The sequence below is a fragment of the Taudactylus pleione genome, unplaced genomic scaffold (genome assembly GCF_031769625.1).
Source record: "Taudactylus pleione unplaced genomic scaffold, aTauple2 ptg000198l, whole genome shotgun sequence".
Lineage (NCBI taxonomy): Eukaryota > Metazoa > Chordata > Amphibia > Anura > Myobatrachidae > Taudactylus > Taudactylus pleione.
This window is the reverse complement of record NW_028284600.1, coordinates 17,216,228-17,236,443: the sequence shown is the minus strand read 5'-3', so window position 1 is coordinate 17,236,443 and position 20,216 is coordinate 17,216,228. Positions and strand designations below refer to the sequence as shown.

The following is a 20,216-nucleotide window of genomic DNA, read 5'->3' as shown; positions in this document are numbered from 1 at the left end:
AATAGCTTTTGAGTTGATAGTCCCATTACTTTTGGTCCCTTAAAAAGTGGGAGGCACATATTGAAACTGTTCTAATTCCTACACCGTTCACCTGATTTGGATGTAATTACCCTCAAATTAAATCTGAAAGTCTGCAGTTAAAGCACATCTTGTTTGTTTAATTTCAAAGCCATTGTGGTGGTGAATAGAGGCCAAAATATGAAAATTCTGTCAATGTCCCAATATTTATGCACTTGACTGTACCTAAAATTGTGCCTATTACTAGTGTGCGTAACAATACCTGACTCCATGCTTTTAAACCAATAAGGGAGGGGTGCTAGTCCAGGCTGAAGGCATCTCCTTTCCCTCAGGTGTGTAATGAAGCACATTAAATGGAGTGTATAGGAAAGATTTGGTGGGAAGTCCCATAACCTTGGCCATGATTATGCTAAAAACACTCGATTGATTGAGATATATATATATATATCTCAATCTCAATGTGTGTGTGTATATTTATGTGTATATACTCTAAGTATGTATTTTATATATGTTTTATATATATATATATATATATATATATATATATATAGATAGATAGATAGATAAAGTCCAAATGAATGGGATAGGCACTCACCAGTTAGTAGAAAAAAGTTTTAATCACTCACATGATGTAAGACAATAGTCGACGTTTCGGTCCAGGTAGACCTTTATCAAGACAAGAAATTCACCACCATGATTCAGCCACAGGGGTTACCTGTGGCTGAATCATGGTGGTGAATTTCTTGTCTTGATAAAGGTCTACCTGGACCGAAACGTCGACTATTGTCTTACATCATGTGAGTGATTAAAACTTTTTTCTACTAACTGGTGAGTGCCTATCCCATTCATTTGGACTTTATCTACATCTGGACTTTTTTATGTCTATAATGGAGCACCCCACTATTGGAGTTTTTATAACAGTGAGTGCAGCTTTCTGGACTATGTGTATATATATATATATATATATATATATACACACACACACATATGTATACACGTACATGTGCATATATATATATATATATATATATATATATATGCGTGTCTATCTATCACAAAGGTTACTGGCACTCATACTTGATCCAATCTAACTGGTTGCTTGCTGAGGTGCTCACCCTGGGGAAATGTACCCCTCCACATATACAATCAAGAAAAAGGCGGCACACCCAGCCTGAAAAAAACCCCCACAATAATAGCCGATGCTTTACATATCAACGTTTCGGGGTCAGCCCCCCGCCCTCAGTAAAGCATCGACTATTATTGTGTTTTTGTCAATATGGGTGTGCCGCCTTTGTCTTGTTTGTTCATATATATATATATATATATATATATATATACACATACATATATATATATACATACACACATACATACATACACACAGGCCACCTGAACAACTTTAGCCACTACACAGTGTTAGTGCCGAAGAGCATATGGTGGCGTTACCCTCTGGGACGAGGTGCTTAGTACATAAATGAGGGGGCATTGAAGGGGGGTAGTATGTGGTGCTGTGAGGTGGGTTAGTAACTGGGTCAGTGTGTGCATTGGGGGGGTCAATGTGCTATGGGGGAAACAAGTGGGTTGGGATGAACGTCAGTGTGCTGAATGAGTGATCGCTGTGAGAGTCAGTGTGATATGGACTGGCAGTGAGAGCTATAGAGGGGGCAATCAGTGGGGCCAAACTCTGAAAACCTTAGCAAAAATCAAGTGTATTTAAGGCCTTGGCGCACCAGGGTCCTGTACAGCAGCATGAATTTGGAATGAAAATATAGTGCTATGGATTGCTTGGTGGAGGGGGGCGCCAAAACCGGTATCTTGCCTAGGGCCCCATGAGGTCTAAATCCGGCTCTGGCCCTGCCCCTGCTTCACATTGCCGCGACACGCCCCACACTGTGAAAGACCGACAGCTCCCTCCCAGAAGGAGGGAGTTCAAAGTCAGTAAGTATGAGCTGCACTCCCCCAACACTTGCCAGCTCAGGTCCCAGTATTCTCTGTAACTAGGCTCTCCAACAGTCTCAGCTCTCCCACTGGCACCCCCAACAAACAAACTCGGGGCACCCAGAGACACACACATAGCAATTTTACACACTGATGCACAGTAGTGGACCCCTAAAAGTACAGATCCCTAATACATAAAGATGCCTTGTGTAGAGAAATTGTATAAACCAGTTTCTTAATCTCAACCCTCAAATTTTCCCAACAGGTCATGTTTTGAAGATTTCTGTTTGTGGAAGCAGGTGGGATCATTAGCGAGCTAACAAAATAGATTACATCCAATGAGGATGTCTACAATTACACAGTACTGTACAGAGCTGACAAGTTCATATGGGTATAAAGTATATATAGATAGAGATATATATAGATATATGATAAAGATATAAAAAAAATAAGGGGGTCCACAGCCATTACGTTGGGGTATGAATCCCGGTCACCAAACAGTTAATACAAACGAGCTCTCTGCTCCCAAGATGCACCAGGTTTCCTCCTCATATACCCCACCTCCTGCCTCAGGTAGTCAGTTCGTTAACAAGCTCAAGCAGGCAGAGACAAACAAAGGGTAAGTAAGAAAAGACCCATACTTACGAGTCCAGACTCTCAAGAGAAGAAACTACGGAAAACCTCCCCCAGAACTACAGGTGCGTCTGGGTGGGTGTCCTGTGGACCCCATGGACATCGAAGAAAAAGAAAGAGTTAACAAAGGTATGTTATACCATAACTCTTATTTTCTTCTTCGGGGTCCATGGGGTCCACAGCCATTACGTTGGGGATATCCCAAAGCACTAACCCTACGGGCGGGGACGCTCCTGACTCTCGGAAGAGAGGAGAATCCTACGCCCAAAGGAGGCATCCTGAGAGGCAAAAGTGTCAAAGGCATAAAATTTGACAAAGGTATAGATGGAAGACCATGTGGCTGCTTTACATAATTGCTCAGCAAAAGCACCCCGGCGGGCCGCCCATGATGGACCTACCGCCCTAGTAGAATGTGCCGTCACTGAATCCGGCACACGCATACCAGCCTGTGTATAAGCCAATGAAATTGCCATGCGAATCCACCTGGCCAGTGTCTGTTTATTGGCTGGCCAGCCACGCTTATGACAACCATAAAGCACAAGAAGTGAATCGGACTTCCTCCATTTGCTCGTGCGTTTGACATAAATTCTCAACGCATGGACCACATCCAGGGAAGCCTCACCTTGTGAGAGACTTGTGCCCTGAAATGCTGGAACTACTATTTCTTCATTAATATGAAATTTAGACACCACTTTCGGAAGGTAACCATCCCTAGTACGTAGTACTGTTCTATCTTGATGAAATATCAAGAACGGCTCCTGGAAGGAAAGCGCAGCTAAATCCGACACTCTACGTGCAGATGCCATAGCAAGGAGGAATACCGTCTTTGCTGTTAGCCACTTGATGTCTATTGAATTTAAAGGCTCGAAGGGAGGAGCCTGTAAAACCTTCAGAACTAGAGTCAAGTCCCACGGAACAACCGGGGAAATGAAGGGAGGCTGAATCCTCAACACCCCCTGAAAAAAGGTCTTTATATCCGGTCTCAGAGCAATTTTATGTTGGAACCAGACTGAAAGAGCTGACACCTGTACCCTTAAAGAGTCCAGGTGTAGCCCTTTTTCCAGACCGCTTTGAAGAAAATCCAGCACTCTGGATATCAGGAATTTATGTGGATCATACCCTTTCAGTTCACACCACTGAAAGAAAGTATGCCAAACCCTATAATATATACGGGCTGAGGATGGTTTCCGTGCCTTCAGCATCGTCCGTATAATAGACTCGGAAAACCCCTTTTCCCTCAACACGGAGGCCTCAAGAGCCATGCCGTCAAAGATAGCCGATGAAGATATGGGTACCATTAGGGACCCTGTAGCAACAGATCAGGTCTCAATGGCAGAGGCCATGGAGTGTCTATGGAGAGAGACTGTAGATCTGTGAACCAGTGCCGTCTCGGCCATGCTGGAGCTATTAATATGATGGTGCTGCCCTCTTGTTTGATCTTTCTGACCACTCTGGGCAGAAGAGCAAATGGGGGAAACGGATATACCAGCTTGTAACGCCACTTTACTGTCAGTGCGTCTACAAACTCGGCTCTCGGATCTCTTGTCCAGGATCCGTACCTGGGAACCTTGTTGTTCCTTCTTGATGCCATCAGATCTATTTCTGGTAGACCCCACCTACCCACAAAGTTCCAAAAAACCTGTGGATGTAGGGCCCATTCCCCTGCATTTATCTCTTGCCGACAGAGAAAATCGGCCTCACAATTCAGGATTCCTGGAATGAACACGGCAGATATCGTGGGCAGATGAGTCTCTGCCCATACCAGGATTCTTGATACCTCTGCCAAGGCGGCCCGACTCCTCGTGTCCCCTTGATGATTTAGGTAGGTGACCGCTGTGTGATTGTCCGACTGTATCTGCACCGACCTGCCCTTTAAGATTTCCTGAGCCTGCACTAAAGCTTTGAATATAGCTCTTAGTTCCAGGATATTTATCGGTAGCCAGCTTTCCGTCACTGACCACTTTCCTTGGAAAGTGTGTTACCCAGTCATCGCCCCCCAACCTTGAACATTGGCGGACGGTTTTGACTAATGTCCAATCCGACACCCAAAAGGGGCGACCCTGCCTGAGATGCTTTGTCTGCAACCACCAGGTCAGGGACAACCATACCTCTGGAGAGAGATGCAGCAGCTGGGACCTGATCGTGCGATGATCCTTGTTCCAGTGAGACAGAATGAATTGCTGCAGTGGTCTGGAGTGGAATTGAGCATTTTCCACCATCGACCCCAGGACCTGCATGGCTACTAGAACGGATATTTGCCTGTTGCAAAGCAACCTGCGTATTCATGATTGTAGAGGATCTTCTCCTCCGGCAGATATATTCTCTGCACCATGAAATCCAATCTCGCTCCCAAATGACACATCTGTTGTACCGGACAGGGTGACGACTTTTGCCAGTTTATGATCCAGCCGTGACTGTACAGACATGATACTGTCAGCCTCAAATGATCCTGTAACAGCTGTGGGGACTGCCCCAGCAACAGGAGGTCCTCCAAGTAATGCAAAATCCTGATGCCTTGGCGTCTGAGGCATGCCATCATCACTGCCATCACCTTGGTGAATACCCGAGGGGCTGTGGACAGGCCAAACGGCAGGGCCTGGAACAGAAAATGGTCCTCCCCTACCGCAAAACGAAGAAATTTTTGATGAGCCTGTGTGATTGGGATGTGAAGGTATGCATCTTGTATGTCTAGGGACACCATATAGCCCCCCTGTTCCATTGGCAACACAATCGATCGCAAAGTTTCCATCCTGAACCAGGGGGCTTGAATAAATTTGTTGAGCTCTCTCAGATTTAGAATAGGCCGGTATGACCCTTTCGGTTTCAGAACCAAGAACAGATTGGAGTAAATCCCCTCTCTGAACTGGTTCTCTGGCACCGGAATCACTACTTCTGATGCTAGTAAGGCAAGAGTAGCATTCTGAAGGGCCAAAGCTCTTTCTGAACCCACCTGCAGGTTTAAACAAAAGAACCTTTGAGGAGGAGTCCTCCAAAACTTCAGGGCGTACCCTCGGGAAACAACTCCCCGAACTCAGGCATCCTCCCGAAGCAGTCGGCCCCCCACCCTGGGATCCCCCAGGGGGAGGCCAGTCCCATCAGGCCACTGGTTTATCCTGGACCCTAGATCCTGGACGTTTGTTCAGCCAGGGCTTCCTGGGTCCTGCCTTTCTTGGTGGAAATCTCGCTGAGGGCTGACCTTTGGCCTTGCCCTGCGGCCAAAACCCCCGAAAGGACGCCCTCCTCAATTTAGACAAGGTTGCTGATGGTAAACCTGCCGTCTTTGAGGCTGCCATGGAGGATACAATTTTGTCCAGTTCTTGACCAAAGAGCACACCTCCTGTGAATGGAAGGAATTCTAGGGCCTTTTTGGACCAGACATCTGCCCTCCAATCTTTCTACCAGAGGATCGTATGTGCCACCACAAATTCAGCTGAAACTTTAGAGGAAAGGATCCCTGCATCCAAGGCGGCATCACCCAAATAAGAGGCCCGTGGTGGTACGTTTAATCAGCTATGCCACATGCGCATCAACTGATGGTGGATTCTCCCAATTGGCACAGTCCTCTGCTGGAAAAGGATATAGAAGTGCCATTCTTTTAGTTCTGATAAATGTTCAGACTTTGGGAATTCTGCCTTAACCACTTTTTGGCGCTTGAACAGGGGGGCTTTCCTAAGCGGAAGATCCCCTTCCTCGAAATTTAACACCGATTTTACAGCCCTTATCAGAAAAGGGACATCGGCTACTGGGAAATGATCATCACCCTCCTCGGAGCTAGACTCCTGCGAAAAGTCCTGTGCCTGTTCCTCCTCGGAGGAGGCACTCGAGTACTCACCCATGTAAGGTGGTACATGGCGCCTAGATTTAGGCTGCTTTGGCTTGACAGCCTGAGGCTGAAAAAACCCTGAGGATGATGCCATAACCTTACCAGCACCAGGTTCCATCCAAGGCGGCCACATCATGGGCATAGGATGCATCTGCTGAGGCAAACCCCAAACCGGTGGTACCGGGGCAGCCAGCCATTCCGCCACCTGAGAAAATGATGCCCAAGGAGGCTCAGGGCCTGAAACAGGCAAACTTAATTGGTGTGGTGGCTGTATGAAACAGTTCCCACAAAGCCCATTTTGTAGAAAGTCCTGTGGGGACAGACCTGCCTTGCAGGCTACACAGGATATCAGCAATGGGGCTTCCGCCACCTGACCCTCAGACTCCTCAGACATATCACTATGCCACTGGTTCTGAGAATATATGTGCTGCTTTCTACTCTCAACCCACACACCTGTAGCAAGGGCAGGGGAGAGACAGTGACAGTATACAGGAATTACAGGTCTTTTACAGAAGAAACAGTATCCATAAACAATCACATGTCGTGCATAAATACTCTGCGAGCCATATGCATATAAGCTCTCACTACCACAATCAGCCTAAGCTTAGGTAGGATAGAGCCCTGTAAAAACCTAGACCAGCAGTAGGCAAGGTATACAGGGAGACTGCCCAGCGTCCCTCTTGTAGGAGCAGCATTCAGAGAGCAACTGACATACACTCTGGCTGCCCTATATGGAGGCTGGGAGGAACAATCCACAATCAACTGTGCCAGAGGATTGAACTAGCGTGTGGATTGGGGGAGGGGCCACCAGGGAAGCGTACCTCCGCTATGCTGCTTGGACCTGCCCGGTAAACTGACCTGGCCGCCACCACAAGCCCCGGCTGGTCAGGAACATCAAATCCCGGCGGTCTAGGCTAGGAGAACAAGCCGTATGCCTGACTGCAGCGCGCCTCCGGCCAGTCTCGCCGCCGGAGGCCGGACCGCCACGTGGTCCTGGCGTCAGCGGCCGCTGCGACCACCTGCTTACCTGCCATCCCCTTGACCGGTTGCGGTCCAGGGCCAGAAAGCCCCTGCCGAATCCCCTGCCAAGGCTAGCGGTGCGGCGCCAGAGGAGGTAGTTGCAGCGGGTGGCCGGTGCGCCTCCAATCAGGTGCGAGGCTGCTTCCAGGACAGCTCAGGCCACCCGCTGAGATAGAGAGTAAAACTTTTTTTTTTTTTGTACTCGTCTGCAGGACTGCTCCAGCAGTCCCACTGTCTATGTGGTGAACACACCAAACAGGAAGAACTGGCTACCTGAGGCAGGAGGTGGGGTATATGAGGAGGAAACCCGGTGCATCCTGGGAGCAGAGAGCTCGTTTGTATTAACTGTTTGGTGACCGGGATTCATACCCAAACGTAATGGCTGTGGACCCCACGGACCCCGAAGAAGAAAAACGGATATCAAAGGGATAATAAAACTCCATATTTAATCCCCTAATAAGCCTTATTTCAAATTTGCTCAAAAAAAAGTATATTCAGTTCCACACCAAGTTCCTTTGGGTTTCGTATACAGACTTGTTATCAGCATTTCCTTACATGAAAATAAATGGAAAAATTAGTTTTATTGTCTATCAAGTTTATACCCATTTGAACTGGTCAGCTATATACAGTACATAGGGTTACTCAGAGATCCGATGTTCCTTCAGATGCTGTATCTTTGAAAGCAAGCGAATAATCTGAGAAGGTGCCGGTAGCCATTTCTGTACAAAAAATGGCAGCTGCGTCATATGGATTACTTCACAGATCCGCTGCAAATGAAGACAAAGCAGTGACAGGCTTTGCATTCAACTCTAATTTAGACCCATTGTCCCATCCTTTTTTCTAGTTCCAATTTCCTCTTGTCCCATCCTCCCTAGTGCAAATGAAGGTGGACATCACTATCCAATATCGGCGCTATGCGCTTTATTTATAAGACAATGGGTCCTATTCATCATAACTTAAGTAAAGTTTTTTTTTGACCAACATTTCTAATTTTTAAAGGGAGCCATTCATTAAAAACTGATAATGCAGGAGATATCACCGCTTACAAGTGCGGCATTCATCAAATTCTGAATTTTTGGAATTTGCTGGTGTTACTGTACGCCATCCTCAGAGGGCATACAGCCCCCAAAATGCTTCACAAGCTGTTGCTTACACAGCAGATTGTAAAGCAGTGGGACTGCTTTGGAGCTCCCCTATCGGCGCTGCGTCCTTGCAGGCTCCCTACCCAACCGCTGCAGCGAGAAGCATGTCTCTCCTCTGTCTGGTCCCCAGTGGCACTTGTAAGCACTTATTTAACCATTTACTTTAAACAGTTAATTCATAAAATAGTAGAAGCTCTTACAAGGGAATGCAGCCAGATTACCACCAGCCGGTAATCTGACTGCATCCCCTTGTAAGTGCTTCTTCTACTTTGCTCGCTGTCGGAATCCCAACGATGGAACCCCGACCCGGAACTAAAGATAGGTGTTGAAATACCGATGCCTATCTTTAGCCCCACAGGAATTGGGGGGAGGGAGGGTTAGGTACCCATGGGGGGACTACTGCCCGGGGAGTGTTAGCACCACTGGGGGGATTTGGGTTAGGCACCCCCCCCCCCCCGGGAATGTTAGGTATAAGGAGCGGGAATAGGGGTGGGTAGAGTTAGGCACCACTAAGGGAAGGTTAGGGTACTTACCAGACCAAGTCGGGATGTAGACTGTTCGGGCTTCCGGCATCAGTATTTCATCCGGCAGCTAATGAGCCGCCGGCATTTCATACCATTTCCCTTAGAAGTGCCACTGGGGAACAGACAGAGGTGAGACGCTTCAAGCTGTAGCGATATAAATAAAAAAAAATAAAAAAAATGTACTTTAAATATTATTTAAAAACACTTACCACTGCTGTTATGCATTCGGTGAATGGAAGCAGCACATGTGCAGTATGCATTACGAAGGCTGAGCTAAGTATCTATTTTCCGAAAAGCTGTCATCGCAAGAATGACAGCTTTACGGAATAGATACTTATTAAGGAGAGTAATGATGAATTCCTCCGGTGATTAGGTAGAACTCCATGAGAGTTCTAAACTTAAATTATCTCCAAATACTTTTTATTAATAATGAAAAGACCCCAATGATTTAACAAGTGGACGGCGTTCTGCAAGTCTCTCTCTTTTTACATGGAGGATAATTAGGATCTGTCCATATACCGCTTGTTATCAGCATTTCCTTGCACTGTATGGAGCGCCCAAATCAGAAGTAAGTTGTACCCTTCATCTGATAATTATTAGCAAAATAAATAAATAAATTGCAATTAAAATAATGAAGACCAGTTTTTAATTGGGAGCACAATTTCCAGACAAGTCTCCATGAGTCCCAACATAAACGTCTTTTAAATATCTCTAGTGTTAATGAACATGAAGTAACAGAGATGATTACTTTCAAACTGTGATAAGGGAATGTTTGCCATAGGGACCGGAGAGTGAGCTAATATTGTATAAACAAAATCTGCATACAAATAAGTAATTAAAACTAAATTACTAGACTAACTTATTAAAACAAACTACTACATGAAAGAAATCTAAATGACAAATTTAGAAGGTTTTTTTTTTTTTTTTTCAGACCACCTATTTTTATAATGCTTATTATTTTACAGCTATGTGTAATAAATGCATTTGATAAACTTCTGCATAATTATACACATTGACTATAAGTCATACCTGCCGACATTCTGGCTGCTCCTTCCGGGAGGGAGCAGCCAGATCGGCAGGACGGGGTGGGCGTGGCCGAGACAAGGGGGAGTGGCCGGTCGGGTGACGTCACTTGTGGGCGTGGCGGGGGCGGAGTCACGCGATCACTGCAGTTTGGCCCCGCCCCCACTACACAATGCCGATAAAATAGGCATTGAGCAGCAGAGGGCGGGGCCAAAATGACGTGAAACGTGTCACCGCCCCTGCCCGCTGCGGGGGTTACAGGGGTTATAGCGGGGGGGGATAGGAGGGGTGAGCGGCAGCCGGGAGAATTGCCTGCCTTCCCAGGAGGTCGGGAGCGGCACCCGATTTTCGGGAGGCTCCCGACCAAATCGGGAGGGTAGGCAAGTATGCTATAAGTGTAATCTACCAAAGCAGTCCCCATGCTGCTCCCGACAGCAAGAAGGTGAAGATGAACTCCCCAAACACTGTGAAGCGGCGGCCAGGGACAGTCAGGGGCTGTGCCTTATAGCAATAGGCGGCATGGCCCCTGGTGTAACGTGCAGTCTATAAGATAAAAGACTGCACATTACCCCTCCTCCTCCATGCAGTGCAGGGGCTGTGCAGCCTAATGCTATAAGGCACAGCCCCTGACTGTCCGCGGCCACCATTCCAGTCCCTGCCTCCTGCTACTCCATACCCTCCAACTATACTGTTTTAGCCGGTACAGTACCGTATTTTAATGGCCTGTACCGGCAAACGGGGCAGTACCATTTTGCACCGGGTTGGTACACTCACCAGATTTCTTAAGCAGTTGAGTAGCACTGCTGGGACACAGGACTCCCGCAGCGCTGCTGAGTGACAGCCCGATCTTCTCCGACCTCCGTGCTTCTCTGCCCTGACCGTCGCCAGCGTCAGCATACAGAACATGCAGTATAACACTTACTGCAAGTTCTAAACCAGCCAGCGCCCGATGCCTGCAGCCTCCATGGGCACGCCCCTTTATACGTGACCACGCCCCTTTATCTGTGGCCACGCCCCCCATGTACCGGGTTCTTACTGGAAAATGTTGGAGGGTATGCTACTCCGATGCCTATGCGCCCACCGCCCAGCAACAGGTAAGTTGGAAGGAGGGAGAGATGAGAATGGTAGAGGGAGCGCCGCCAAAATTAATATAATGCCACCCACAACATAAAATCGTTACGACGCCCCTGTTTGAACTTTGAACCAGTGATTATTCACTTCCACATTACTTCCTAAAAGGTAAAAATACAGCGCACAAATCAAGAAACTTTATGCAATATACAACATATAATTAGTGGAAATGTTTCCAAATATATAAACCAATAAATTGAAAAATGCAAAGAAAGTCACTAGTTCTTGGAGTGAAAGGCAGAATCTAGGGGCGTAGCTAGAACTTTATGGGCCTCATAGCAACATTTTTAAAGGGGCCCCCCAAATGCAGATCTCTACCAGAGTGGGCATGTTGAATGCCACACAAGAGGCGTGGTTAGTGTTGCCTATCACTCTATCGTTATCACATCTCCTCATCATCGTCATTAACAAATATCATATCCAGCAAACTTTTTCAATGTCATTATTATACACTACACTATGGACCTTCTTCAGACCCGCTAAGGCAAGATCGCTCGCTGTGAGCGATTTTCGCCCATGTACGCATGTGTATAATTCGCAGTGCACGTGCGCAAGCAATTCATTGCAACCTGATTTTGGTAGCTCGTAAGCCACTATCAGGTCGCTGCTTTGAGTGACAGATAGTGCTGTTTGTGGGTGGTAACAGGGTGTTCACAGTGCTTGTGAACGGGGGAATGGTGTTGCGAACGCAGGTGTGTCAGTCCCTTAAAACGCTGTTTAAAGGGCGTGCATAATTAGCAAAGTAGCATCAAAGAAGACGTCACCTGCATGTATTTCAGCCAGCACTGATCGCAGTGCTTGTGGTGGGTAAAGGCAACCCCAAGGGCTGCGAGCAGCTCCGATGTCTCACGATGCTCCCGATTAATCATACATTTCCAGACACTTGCGAGCACACTTTGCCGTAGCTCGCTAACACACAGTGGGCGTCCTTACACGACGCAATGAGAGCGCTTAATTTACATATCCGGCCCCTTTTTGCCAGCGAGCGGGTCTGAATAAGCTCCAATATACGCATTACATACATATATGTACACATACAAAACACACACTTGTGTGTAATAAATATATATATATATATATATATATAATACACACATACAAATATGGAGGCTGGCTGCAGCATCACAGTTTGACTCTTAGTGTCACTCACAACAGCATTCGGTCTTCCTTTGAACTCCACTCGCCTCCGACAACTCACTGCAGCGCCAATTCCCTCCCAGTCCCTGCCCACCGTCAGAGGCCTGGTGAAGAGAGACTCACGGGAGGATGAAATCTCGCAAGGACTTCAGACCAGTAGCTCTGCAGCCGCGGCGGGTGGAGACAAAGTGAGTGACCCGTCCCACTCAGTCCGTGTGACTCCCCCCTCCTATCCCTACCTGTTCATTGAAAAAGTCTGCACGGTGCAGTGGTTTGCTTGCTGGGCCCCCTAAGCCACTGGGCCCAGGGGCAAACGCAGGATTTTTCCAGGAGGGTTTCTAGTTACACACATATATATATACATATACTGTATGGACACACCATACTTGCCTACTGTTGAAAAAGCATTTCAGGGAGATTGTGAAAGCAACACCTATGAGCGTGCGTTAAAGTGGGTAAGTCCTGCTACTTCTGAGAGGCGTGTCCTAGCACTGACTAACATCCAAATGTAAACGAGCCCCCAAAACAGTTAGTAAGGTCTATTTATTGATGAAAACACACTAATACTTTCCAGAAATTACATGTAGTCATAGAGAACATTGTGCCTTCTAACCAATTCAGAGAAATTATACTAATCATCCCATTTGAATGTAATATTATTTATAAAATATAAATATATATACATACATATACATACACACAGTATATAAATAGCATAGAAACAGAAATGAGGACTGTGTAACCGATGATAAAATTATATATTATTACAGGCTATTTCCTGGGATTTTCTTCCTGTGTGCCTCTAGTATTCTATTAGCATAAACCAGATAGGCAGGTGGAGAGCTTCAAATCAAATAGAGATGATCCCTCATTAAAAAGAACTAAAAGGTTTTATTATGAATACAACAAAAAAAAATGAAAGGAGGAAGTTCTGAATGACGAAACATGTTGGGACTACCTACCCAGCCTCTCCTAAGTGTGGACGTGGTTACTTCTGAATAAGATATGCAATTTTTTAACTACTTATCCTGTATTTACCAGCTCCATTCTTGTTGCATCCATAATAAACCAGTTTAATAAAAAGTGACTGGCAAGAAGCCACCTCGAGTCACAGTGTACCCAGTGCAGTCACGAACTGCACTAACTCACTGAGGTGGCGGATTTGACCGGTAGGGGGGGGGGCTGAAGCCCCTAGGTAAAATCTGGCACTGCATGGCTTCCAAAACTTGGTGGCTCATAGTTTGTATTTTATAAGCATTACTACTTGTTTCGTCACAAATGTATGGAGAAAGTTATAGAGCAGGCCTTGCCAGCCTGTGGCTCTCCAGCGGTTGTGAACTACAAGTTCCAGCAAGTTTTACAAGCTGATCGGTGGGATGGTATGCAGGGACTTGCAGTTTCACAACAGCTGGAGAGCCATAGGTTAGCCAGGGCTGTTTAATGGTGGTAGTTATGCACTGCCCAATCATAGGAGATCTTCCGCAGGTTAGTTTGTTTGTTAAGCTTGTGCCAACTTCAGAAGGTAAAATTGCCAATTTCCATTTGGTTGATAAACTTTTAAAACATTAACAATTTAGAATTTATAAAAGAAAACCAGATTTACCATTACCATAAATAAAATAATAAAAAAAAAAAAAGTGTGCTGCATATTTCCAACATGGTCCATAAAATATTTACAAAGCACTAAGGAAATCACTTACAATACACCAAAAAGAATAGAGCTATTGACAATTTAGTCTACCAGAAAAAGTGCATGAAACACGCGCTTCAGATTTCTATTAAAAGAACCTTTTTAATAATCCATTTATTTTTAAACGCAGAAATCCCTTGCGTTCCGTCCAATAGATACTTTCATGGTGAGGCTACATTTTATGATTTACTACGTTGTTACTGTTAAATCAATTTCTTGATTTAACAGAGTAATGGAGCAGAAGAATCATGTAAATACTTTTTTGTGTTAAACATTATTTTTTTACAGCATCTTTAGTACTCATCAATATTTATGGAGCTGGTATTAAATTAGAGCCTGTGAGATGGTTTCGTAAGAAGAGATCCTGCTACGAATTGGTCCAATATTTATGTTCATGTTATTATTACTAAGATCATCATCATCCTTTATTTATATGGCACCACAAAAGTTCCGCAGCGCCTTGCAATGTATTGTAATGCTTTTCATAGAGTCATGCTCATAGCCTTTACATCAAAAGTAAACATGTACAAAACATACTCTTATATTAAAATGTAAGGTTTATGTCTAAACTATACTTTATAGGGTACACACACTTATAGATATATATTGTGAGCGTCACTTAATATTGTAAAATCCATAATGTATCAACATAGTGTTATAATGTCAAGGTATCCATTAGTTATAGTTTAAACCAGCAGATTTTCTTAATCAATCAATAAATAAAAACGTATGTTCTTTCCACATCAGGCTCATTGAGAATACAGCAGCTTGCCCCTCGCAACACGCTAAGCAAGAAGGATGGCTATCGACGTTAATAAAAAAGAAAAAAAAAAACAATCGATGGTGGCCGGCTGATGTAAACTAGTTTTGCCATCGATGGCAGAGAACTAATGGTTCTCTGCCATCGATGGATGACTGGGAGACGATTTTTAAAAAATTCTCTTTACAGAGCTCAGATCCGCCCCCCTCCCCCCTGGGGCTACTAAGCCCTGCCCCCATTTTTTATTGGCTCGTGGCCCGGCATCCCTCAGCAGCGGTGGCCAACGAGAGGGTGCAAACCATTGATGTTCACCAGAGATGGTTTGTGTGCCATCAATGGAAATCACTGATGGCCCCACCGATGGCCATTTCTACTAAGCAATCTGTAGGGCCATTCCATAGAAAATTAAACCAAACTGACAAGAAATAAATGAGCAAAATCACTGCTTTTTCAAGGTAAATTTTGTCTACAAAACATCAGTGTTTCCTATACTGGTGAAGAGAGATATGTGGCAACACTAGTATTTCTGTAAATGCTAATCCTAAAGCTACTTTTGGGAACAAATGCACGTGAATAGCAGTATTTCAAGAGAAAGTTTAAAAGGTTTGTTATGACTCAATGATAATATAATGTTTTGTACACATTTACTACTAAATATAATAATATATATATATATATATATATATATATATATACACACACAAACACACATACATACACACACACACAATTAGCTGTGTGACTTACATTCATGCTCCATTAGACAACAAAACTGCACATGTCCCTTTCTATCACACTGGATGTCCCACTCAGTCACCAAGACAGTTGTTTTTATTTTGTAGAAAGAGAAAATTAACAAATATTTAGATTATTATATTCTGAGACCATTGGGTGTGCTTACTCTGCACATGAAATTTCATAGCCCAGCCTGGTTTAATTTCACAGAAGTTTAATGTTCGGTTACCTTGGAAGCATTCCCATCCTGTCACAAGTACATTGCAAATTTTTTATTTTTTTTTAAACTTTTATATTACAGGTTGAGTCTCCCATATCCAAAATGCTTGGGACCAGGGGTATTTTGGATATCGGAATATTCCGTATTTTGGAATATTTGCATATTATAATGAAATGTCTTGGGAATGGGACCCAAATATACACACAGAATGCATTTATGTGTTATATACACCTTATACACATAGCCTGCAGGTCATTTTATACAATATTTTTTATAATTTTGTGCATCAAAAAAAGTTTGTGTACAGACATGAAATTCATTTATGTTTCATATACACCTTATACACACAGCCTTAAGGTTATTTTATACAATATTTTTAATAATTTGTGCCTTAGACAAAGTTTATATACATTAAACCATCAAAAATCAAAGTTTCATTATCTCAGTCATGCTGAAAATATTCCGTATTTCGGAATATTTGGATATGGGAGACTCAACCTGTACTAGAATCAATGTTAAGTTTTAACTAATTTATGCTAAAAGACAGAAAATTTTAATCTCATTATTCAACCTTATTCATGGAATGGGACTTCATTTTAAATTTATCCAAAAGTCTCTTTGATAAAGTTCCCAGGTTGAAAGGAATCTAGTTAGAGGATTTACCTGCTTTGCCACCAAGTGGACTTGGTATCGTTTGGGGGTATATACCCATATTGGAATATTTGCTGCTGAGGCTGTCTCCTCCTTTTTTTGCATAACGGGGATATCATCTGTCCTGTAGAGACCATTGAGACAGGGGTCAGCTGCTGGACGCATACAGGCCTACGTGTGGATTAATTAAGTGCCCCGGGAGGACTAACAGACGGTCGGAGGCGATTGAAGTGGGGAGATCCGTGCAACATGGCATGCGAATATGGCTCCCTTTGAAACACCATCTTTATGCATCCGGATATTCATTCCGTGCCACTTATCAGGAATTGAGCAACCCACATAATTGGAGAATTTAATATTATAAAAGGAAGATCATTATAAGTCATTCATTGAAAGCAGCCATTTAACCTGTCCACACATTACATATTTTATCTTCAGTGGAATGAGAGGTGAAAAAAAAAAAAAAAAAGTCAGATACCAGGTGAAAATTAACTTCTAATTGATACAAAGAGAGCAATATTTTTATAAAGCTACAAAAGGGAATTCAGCTATTAAGAGTGATTTTATTCTTTACAATCAGCTCAGGTTTATATAGCTTTTTAGGATTAACATAATTGTGTGTATAGAGATATATACCATGGTTTTATTAATACAACCGGTTGTATATATTTTTTAGATTGTATTGAATATGAATTTATATACTCTGTGTTAGAAAATAAAACATTTGTTGTGTACTATACAAGTATTCTTTATTTCACATATCAGACTTCATGATACTAATACTTACAGCGCAAATTATTCTAAATTAACAAAAGTCCCATTCAGTCACATGGAATGGCCCTGTACATGAAATGCTGTCCATGAACAAATGAAAGAAAGAACCACTGTTAGGTGACCCTACAGTACCCCAAGCCACGTTTTCATGTGTTTCCCCATTAAGGACTTGAGAGAGTGCCTCCGATGAAGTCCTAGATGACTAAACACGTCAGCACACTATCCTGTTGATCAGGCAGAGAAATAGAGCCAGTGTAAAATTATGAATGATGACATGATGACAGCATATACCAGATCAGGATGGCAATTACAGACTAAAAGCAGTTAAAAAAAAAAACTTTTTGAAAAAAGCATTTTTAATACATAATAGTTTTAAAACATATTTCAAATAAATGACTTCATTTAATTATTTTTTTTTCTTAGAAGTGTAAAGTTCAAATTTGAGTTTTCAGTTTCCTTGCAGAGTCACATGTAAACACAAAATTGGAGACTAGCACTGCTAAGTAGTAAATGAACTCTGATTGATCCTGGACAGTATAGCCCTGCTAAATGAGAGTGAGCAGGCTTCCAAATAGGTGCACAACACTCACACTAGGACAAGAAGCCCCCATACAGTATATGCAAAGTAAAGATGTGCGGTTCGGATCGCCAGAAATCCGAATCCACCTGAATTTCGTGAATCCGGACAGATCGTAGCCACGGTTCTAATCTCCTGAGGAGATCCGGATAAATCAGAGTCGCGGATGTGATCTTCCAGCAATTTGGATTTTAAAGTCGAATTTTGGGTTTTGGATTGCAAAAATTACATCACTTTAGCAGTTTTTAAAAACTATCATTTTAAAATAAAAAAAAATAAAAAATCTAGATCCAAAACACTTGAGAGTGGTTTTGCAAAACCAAAGCACGAAGATGAATCTTGATCCAAAACTAAAACACGGGGGTCAGCGCACATCTCTAATGCAAAGTTAACCAGATTTAGATTGCAAATTTTTAAAACTACAGTGTCATACAAGCTATTTTCAGACACGTTAAGCTGTTATGAAGATCTCATCTTCAATTTAAAAATAAAAATCTGAAAAATACATGCTGACTGGCAGGTGTTAAGTTATTTTAGTTACTTAAAATTAAAATGGTTTTGCATGGCAAATGCGAAAAAGAAGTCTTAAAAGGTTGGTTTACAATTCAAAACACGTGACACGTCTACACTGAAATCATGTCACCTGACACAGTAAAAAACACATTAAAATCAAAAGGCTCATTACATTCTCCAGAGTTAATCAAATATTAAAAGTGCTAGTAAAAAAAAAAAAATGTATTGTAGTAATTGTGCCCAATAATTTGATTGCAAGTTCTTGTTATTGATACATTATTCATATCAATGTATTCCGGAGATGAAGGGGAAGCTATCAACAGTTGATTAATGCTGTCTTGTGACACCAACATGCCCGATAAAATAAAGGGACATGCAGAGCAGGAGGACAGGAATGACAGGACAGTGCAGCTCTGACAGCCACCTTATGGCTGAAGTAGAACAGACATACAGTTAGGGGCATGTGTATAAATCATATTCTGTGGAAAATCCGTTGTATTCAGAGATTTACTACATGAATTGAATATTAATGTTCTGTATTGAGACATATGTGCAGTGTTCCCTCAACCTTTAAATCAAATTGATGTATAAAGCTTGGCCCCTCTAATAGCCTACATTTGTAGATGGCGTCAGCCATTGAAGGGTATAGCCTACACTTGTGTGACTTGTTTTTGCAGAGAGGGATCCACAGAATGGCTTACTATTAACGAATGCTTGCTCATGCATCGTCTGATGGGCGCACATTGAAAAAAAAAAAAAAATCCAAATCTAGGAGTGATCGCTGTGGCCATCATTTTACTTTTTCTCTTCACAGGCATGGGCTCTTATTGGCGTTTGTGTCCCTGCAAGGGGTTATTATACATATCAGTGATAAACAATTTCTAATTGCTGCAATATGCAAAATCAGTGTCGTGATACATTGGCCCCTTAATGTTTTATACATGGGAAGATACACTTTTTAGGTTTGTAGCCCCCTGAAGTTAGGTTACAATACTGGGAGCTTAATAAATAAAGAATATGAAGCACAGAGTGTAGGATAGTGGCCAGGGTTTCCCAGGCTTTTGTGGGGAAGAGCATGGTGGCTCTTCGAGAACAGTCAGGCAGCTGACTGAGCCCGGGACGGGAAGTGAGAACAACATGTGAAGGACATAAGAGGGGAAGGGCGGGGCAGTTAGACGAGATCCTTGGTAGGTACCTGTTTTTGAAAGGGACTTCCACACAGAGCAGGAGAAGAAGGTGCAGAGTGTAGGTGGGAGGACCGGTACTACCAGAGAGGGAAACATGTCATCATCACCATGAGGCAGATTGGCTGTAGCTGACAGGAGCTGGAGCTAGTTCAGGTTGCCCGAGTGAGAAGAGGGAAGGAGCTGTGGTGTCCAAGTGCTGAATTACAGGAAAAGTACTCATCCTCCACACACAATTAGCCAGCTGCCCCTTCTGTAGTACAGTTGAAGGAGATCAGGGAATTAGCCATGTGTTAAGATTCTAGTCATCATTCAGAAGCAGTAATAAAGATTTTCTTTACACATGCCCACATCTAGATCAGCACTCACATTTAGGCGTACCTGATACAGAAAATAGGAACCTTTAAATCCTGCTATATATGCACACTTTATTAATAGTTAACCAACTTTTTATCGGATTTCTCGAGTCCCTTTAAATATCGGCACTGGCAAATACTGGAAGCTGCCAATATTTTATATGTACTTTAGAGCTAAAGGAATTACACCATAACTAGCCAGGGAAAATCTAAACTATACTTGACCCCTGACAGATACAAGACTCTGGAGAACTGCAATCTTTAATCCTACTATGAATCGGCTATTGAATTTATGCCAAGGAGAGCCAACTACTTTGAAACAGAGAGTAAATGGAAAGTATACACTCTACACACTATTGTGACAAAT

The 20,216-nt window shown here is 43.3% G+C and overlaps 1 protein-coding gene across 2 annotated transcripts in view; it reads right to left on the bottom strand.

Annotated features, from left to right (window-relative positions):
* The window catches only part of LOC148518899 (heparan sulfate glucosamine 3-O-sulfotransferase 1-like), a 164,193-nt gene that overhangs the window by 106,722 nt on the left and 37,255 nt on the right, over positions 1-20,216 (bottom strand). Inside the window, exon 2 of one of the 2 annotated variants that reach the window (XM_088477003.1) lies at positions 9,108-9,242. The exons of the other annotated variant lie outside the window; for it this stretch is intronic. The gene's annotated coding sequence lies outside the window, so the exon portion shown is untranslated. The remainder of the gene's footprint in view (positions 1-9,107; positions 9,243-20,216) is intronic. 2 annotated transcript variants of the gene reach the window in all.